A 7,512-nucleotide genomic window follows, 5' to 3' on the forward strand; every position below is an offset into this window, starting at 1 on the left:
AATTCTCATAAAAAGTCCAAGGAAATTTGATAGGTCTAGTACAGTTGCTGGGAAAATATTCACTGCAATATATGTTAATGTCTGGATGAAAATTAACCAAATACATATTTTGCCGGTTAGTGACGGTAACATGGCAAGTGGAATTTCATAAAAGATGCGGCCACTTGCAATACTTTCTTCATGGCCGTTACAAAATTCTCCTTTTGACATTTGGCAGATTTGGATAGTAAAGACATGTTTTTCTCCAAAAATTCTACACATAAGTCATCTCAAGTGTCAAGATTGTGGAAGAAATACAATGTAATCCTTTTTAACGATAATAAAAGTCTGAAAAGTAACTCAGAAAGAACAATTTCTCTGTCACAAACTTTAAAGTACAGTAAATTGTTTGCGATACCTAAGTTTTAACATGCATCTCATCACAGCTAGACATAGAAAACGTAAATGAAAGAGGGAGGCGACACTAATCTATTACGATAAAACTGCTGATGCAGTTCGTTTTCAGATTATAGGAGCAAATTTTCATGGACATATTCTTGCAGCACTTGACTCACTACTATTATTTTTGTGGTATTTCTACAGAATTGACTGATTCCTATGTTATTTGAGTTACTGTACAAGATTTAAAAGTAATATCCATTCGGGCGGCTGTAACTAAGCAGTAATTGACCTTTGAAAGTTACATAATAGCCGCACCAAACTCAAAGGTATATTAAAGTTTAGTTCCAACCAAACGAACAAAATATTCCTTACAACCCTTGTAAAGCAACTAAAATAACATAGAAAAGGTCAATTGCCATAGTCTAAGTCACCGAAGAACGGTCCTATAGGAAGGTACCAAGTATTCGTTACGGTGAAGGCAATGTAAACACAGCTGTCATGTTTTTTTTTTTTTTTTTTTTTTTTAAATTCCCCAACCACCACGGAGCCATATGTTCACTAAGGGGGGGGGGGGGGTAACGCATAGAGGGTGGGCGGGGTAAGGTGGAAGGTACGAGTTGTCTTAGCAGCACCCCACTGAATAGTAACATACCTTGACGCAACTTTCGGCGAAAGCCTAACACTCACTTTCCTAAAACATAATAATTAAGAATAATGTTTGGACCTTACCTAAAGGGGTGGAGGGTACACAGCAGCAGCTGCTTTTAAGAATGCGTGGAGGCGGTCTTTGGGTTCCTCAAAATGCAGCTTGAAATAAGCAACAGCCAAGTACCCGACGAAGTTATACATTCTCCTCCCGTATCTTGGAGTCGACTGAATGGGGGAAACAAAGACCTGCCTTCTCAGGAGGCCATGGTCCTGGCAAAAACCGATTAGTCGATCATAATTACCTGAGTAAAAGGCAGAAAATCTTTGTAACTCATGTAACAATTGTTACATGAAGTTGGCAAGAGTTCCTGGTGAGGGGCTGGGGCGAGCGTGAAGTAGATGCAGCAGTGGATGTCATGGCGGCAGTTCAACAGTGTTGGTGTTCTACAGTTAGGAGGTGGCAGGAAGCCAGACCGTAGAAAACAGGGTAGGAGAGGTGGTGTGGAGTAGTAAAAATGCTTTGATGCTATTGGTTGATGGCAGGGTGGGGCTGAGGTAAAATGAACACCAGCACTTACAAGATAATGTTGGCAATGTTAAGGGTAAATAAAAGTAAATGGGTAGTTAAGGAACTAAATGTAATGTGGGATGGGTTCAAATATGAAATAATACAAATACATATATAACGGGCCCAGGGGGGGGTGGGATTTAAGTCCTGGGTGGGGTAATGTGTATAGGGCCTATAGTTGTTTTAATAAATACAAAAAGACCAAATTAAACATAGGTTAGCATATAACAAAACTAATTAAACTTGTAGGGGATGTTGCCTGACCAGGGGTGGGTTGGGCCTGCGGTAACCCCCCTTAAAGAACCAAACCAACCTAACATAACCTAACCTAGCACGTACCGGGACCCTAGTAAGGGGAACTTAACCTATAAGGCATGTTGCCTGACCGGGGGAATTTCCCCCCGTACCCCCCCTTAAAGGCCTAACCTAACCTAGTAAGGAAGTAAACCTAACCTAACCTAGTAGGGGAATATTTCCCTACCGAGGGGGCTTCGCCCCCCCGTACACCCCCCCCTAAAGCCTAAACCTAACTGTGGGAACATTGCCTGCCAGGGGGGCTGGGGGGGCCCAACCCCCCTACCTTAAAAAAGGCCTAACCTTAAACCTAGTAAGGAAGTAACCTAACCTAACCTAGTAGAAATACTAGGCCTAACCTCCAAGTAACCGAACCCCCGTACCTAACCAAACCTAACCTAAACACCTAACCTAGGGAATATTTGCCTGACCAAGGGGGGCTTCGCCCCCCCGTACCCCCCCTTAAAGGCCTAACCTAACCTAGTAAGGAATGTAACCTAACCTAACCTAACCTGTAGGGAATATTGCCTACCAGGGGGCTTCGCCCCCCCAGTACCCCCCCGTTTAAAAGGCCTAACCTAACCTAGTAAGGACGTAACCTAACCTAACCTAGTAGGAAATACTAGCCTAACTGTAACCTAGTAAGGAATGTAACCTAACCAACCTAACCTAAACCTAACCTAGTAGGGAATATTGCCTGACCAGGGGGCTTTCGCCCCCCGTACCCCCCCTTAAAGCCTACCTAACCTAGTAAGGAATGTAACCTACCTAACCTAGTAGGGATGCCTGACCAGGGGTCTTCGACGTACCCCCCTTAAAAGGCCTACCTACCTAGTAGGAACGGGTACCCTAACCTAACCTAGTAGGGAAAATAACTTAGGCCTAAGTAACCTTAGTAAGGAATGTACCTAACCAACCTAAACTAACCTAGTAGGAACATTGCCTGACCATGGGGGGCTTCGCCCCCCCTACCCCCCCCTTAAAGCTAACCGGAACCTAGTAAGAACAACCTAACCTAAACCTAGTAGGGGAAATACTAGGCCTAACGTACCTTAGTAAGGAATGTAAACCTAACCTAACCTAGTAGGGAATATTGCCTGACCAGGGGGGCTCGCGTACCCCCCCTTAAAGGCCTAAACCTACCTAGTAAGGAATTAACCTAACCAACCTAACCTAACCTAACCTAACCGAACCTAGTAGGGAATATTGCCTGACCATGGGGCTTCGCCCCCCCCGCCCCCCCCCCCCCCCCGTACCCCCCCTTAACCCCCCCCGGCCTAACCTAAACCTAGTAAGGAATGTAACCTAACCAAACCTAACCTATAGGTAACCCCCCAAGTAGGAATGTAACCTAACCAACCCCCCCCCCCCCCCCCGCCCCCCCCGAACCCCCCCGGTATCCAACCCTTGAAGAACTACCAACCTAGCTAACCGGGTAACCAACCCCTTCAAGGAAGTAAAATTAGTAGGTAAACCAACATATAACAAACTAACCCTAAGGTATATTGCCTAACCGGGGGATGGGATTCGGCCCCAGTAGGTAAAATGACATATAAACCTAACTTTGATGGGTGTGGAAGTGTAAAATGTAAAAAGTAACCATACATAACTGCATAATAGTAGGAAACTGGAAGGGAGGTGTAAATTGTAATGTCTGTAAAAGTGTATAATGGAATATATTTAAATGTAGGTTTTTATAAAAATAATGGCAAACTTTAATCTAGATATTGGTATCGTGAGAAATGCATTGTAAATGGTGGAACGTAAAGAGCCAGTCGTGAATACTGGAAAGGGGAGGGATTGACTTGTGTATAAATGATAGGGAGTGTGTATGTAATATGCAACGCAATGTGCAATTTCACGTAACAGGTAGGTATCGAAACTTCCTAAAACTGAGTTCTATATCAACACGTAGGCATTTTTAGGTGTCTGTCCTCAATTATAACATAAATATTTCAAGTTATATATGGTGAAATTGATTAGGTAGGGATATTTCAAAACAGTTATTATACAAATACTATGGAAAAATGAAAAGAAAATAAACACTAGAATTCACATAACATGTTTAATAAACAAATTAGGTAAATGCTTTTATGTAACTCAACGTAGGTTACCAGCCAGGGTTCCCAGATGACACCACATACCAACCAGCCAAAGTCTACCATGAAACCAGCCAAAATCCCGCCAAATGGAAATCCAAACCAACCCAAATAAAAACCGGCAAATATATGTGCGTTATATTTATCTTTATAAATGTATATTTTTTTATCATATATATTCTTGTATAGCGGCATCATAGTTTTAGTTAGATAATATAAACTAATATAAGAATCAGGAAAAAAAACGAGAATGAATTGAAATTTTGAAATGAGGCTCGTTTCTCTGAGAATCCGGCGGCCTCTTTTGTGGTCGCGTCTGGTGTGTGTGTGATTTTGATTTTAATTCATCTACATAATTTTGCTGAAATGCCTTACCAAGTTTTTTACTGAAAACCTATTCAAATTCCCCAGATTTTCCTGAAAACCTTCAAAAACCTTCCCAATCTGGGGAGTTATTCCTCAAACGTGGGATCAGTGTTTAGCTCAAATAGAAAGTATTTGAAAACCAGCCAAAATACCACTAAACAGCCAAAGTGAATTTTTACCCACCCAAAATTAGGAAAAAAAAGCCAAATTTGGTGAGAAACTGCCAAATCTGGGAACCCTGTACCACCCAATCCTTCACTCAGTCCGGTAGCAACGTAGGGGTCATACTGGTAACGTGTTTGGCTAAATACATGTATCCTCCCGTAAACCCCCATTTCTTCCTCACTAAGCAGTCTGAGTTTAGGCCAAAAGCTCCCTTACAGTTAGCGCATGCGTAGTAGGATTCAGTGTTGTGGTAGTAGTAGTAGTAGACGAATATGGATGTGGAACGGCTCCACTATCGCTAGTTTTGTGTTATCTCTTATTTCCGCCTGTATTTCGTGTGTTTTTGAAAGTGAAAAATGTGGGAAATACCACAATAACACGGCAAAATCACCCCAAGTGGTTTCTCCCCACCCAAAACCCCGGTTCCCACTGGGGGGTCCCCCTTACCGTAGGATAGAGTTAGGGTTTTGTCCCCCACCCAAAAACCGGTTCACCGGAATGGGAATCCCCTTTACCGTAGGATAGAGTTCAAAGGTAAATTAGAGTCGTCCGAATAAATATTACTTCATATTCTTGTTCAGGGGGTAAAACTGCATAGAAAAACCGCAACTGCCATACTCTGGGCCGCCGCGGATAGGTACACTAGATCTACCATTTTTGTCAATCTTACATTAACTTCCAATACCTTTCGGTCACTTATAACGTCCAATTAACAAAATGACAGGAGGATCTAAAACACTGAAATCAATACCGAATACCATTTCAAATGTACATGGTTCCGTAGAGTTCCTACCAGGATAAAAAAAAAAAAAAAAGTTACTTTATGACTGAACTATAGCTTTTAGCATGTGGACAAAGCTTTGACAATAACACTTTTTTTCATGAAAGAGTATCCATCATACTCAACAATCACATCGAAGTTCATATAGCTTAACTAATTATTCCGAAGTCCATACGGTTTAACTAATTTATTCTGGTATTTCAGTATTTTTATCTGATGGTGAGGGTAACAAATGCTAACCTTTTCTCCGGTTTAACATTTCACTGTACATGAAAAAAGGACGGTGCCGGAATTTGCTATAAACTAGTAGCCTATTCCTCAAAATTGAAACGTTTAAGGCCACATTTCCCTTCAATTCAATTATAAGAAAACACCTACTTTACATACCTTAGTTATTTCTGCGCAGCACACCGAATTGCGTCCGAAATTTCTTTAAAACAAAAAGAAACGTAGACATACTCGTTTCTTTTAATTTGACATCTACAGCTACTGCAGCATGGCCAAATCAGTTTACTACCGCACAAGAATACTAAAACTTGTTGAATAATAAGAGCCCTGAAACTATAGTCTTTAAAATTAAAGTTTATCACACTAAGTTTTATTCTGCTTTTTTCGACCTTTCGTTGGTCATAACGCTGCTAATATTGACTAAACTTTGTTTCCAGGCTCCAAAGGTATATATTGCGGATGTGCGTTACCTATTTACTCAGATTAGCTATTTAGAAAACAGACATGACTGTGAAATAATTTTTTTCCATGAAAACCTATACCATCTGCGTACAAGCCTACTTTTTAAATGGCGAGACCAAGAAATGCATCAGCTTTCCTTCAACACTAACACAAATTTACTTGGACTGAAGAGGAAGAGCATACTAAACTATACTCTACAGCAAACCTGCAATTGAGGTGATCTCTTTGGAGTTATATGAAATTTTTTATAGTATTGAGGCTTGTGAACAAAGGTTAAACTCAGTATACATATTCACACTCTCCACGCTGACTGACTGATAAACCAATAACCCTTTCTAGTTGCTCAAGAATCACATATTATACCATTCTGGATATGAGTGGCAGCTTTTAATACGTCTGCATGAACTCACGTTCTAAAGTTGTTTAACAACAGCACTTTTTCAAATATGAGAAACATGCACTTAAAAATAGTGATCTCTATAACTTTCAACATTTCATTGCATAAAGCATGACAAATTTTCTAACCCACCAAATTGAGTTCTTGGTATTCGAAACTGTTTTCTTTGCCTTTTAAATGTCCTAATAACATCATTATTTACATTTTTAAATACAGATGGCCTTTAATTCTCCCGTCTTATTCAGCACTAACATGATCTGGTATTTTAACAGAACTGACAACGGTACATTTCAAATTTTATTCCAGAAAATTCATGAAAACTATTACTTAACTCCTGAACACGGAAAAAAAATTATAGGGCTTCTTTCTTATTACCACTTAAAACCACAAATAAGTCGAGAAAATTTACTCATATCCAGAGCTGCATCTAGGCTTTTCTTATTATAAAAAGTAAGATTTTCGTTCTTAATAAAATTTGTTATAGTTCATTACCATTTTACATTTCCCAAGGCAACAACAACACACACATAATTACTAGGGTTAAAATGACTAATGGTGCTAACCGAAGAAGATTATGGTGAGTACTACTAATTCGTATTTTTGGGAATAAATAAATTACATCTTCTAGTGGTATAGTTCAAAATAAAAGATCCTGGATAGCTGCGGGAATCCAAACACTAGAAGAGTACGCCATCAATGGCAGACTACTATGAAACATGAACCATTATCCTCTATACACAGGAAGCCTTACAAACAATCAATGCAAATTATGCAATAAGCCTTATTTACTTTTTTCCTTTTTTTTTTTTGGCAACATTAAATCATTTTCAGTGCAATGAAAAACCAGGACTGGGCCACAGCTAAAACAAATTAGTTAAAAATCCAGAATTATTTAGTACAGTGAACATTAAAGAAATCAGTTCCTGAGGAGGAGCATGCTACGAGATTTGCACAGTTTCATGCTCGACTACCTACATTACTTCCCGCTTCCCAGCTCTCTGCTGAGCCTATTAGCATCTTCATTTCGCGTTTGGAGAAATAGTAACCTTAACGAGAATGCTATGTTTGCATATACTAGAATTTCTCATTTTCTAGATTGCGCAATCATGTCACTTGAAAAGAT

The sequence above is a fragment of the Macrobrachium nipponense genome, chromosome 12, assembly GCF_015104395.2.
Source record: "Macrobrachium nipponense isolate FS-2020 chromosome 12, ASM1510439v2, whole genome shotgun sequence".
NCBI lineage: Eukaryota > Metazoa > Arthropoda > Malacostraca > Decapoda > Palaemonidae > Macrobrachium > Macrobrachium nipponense.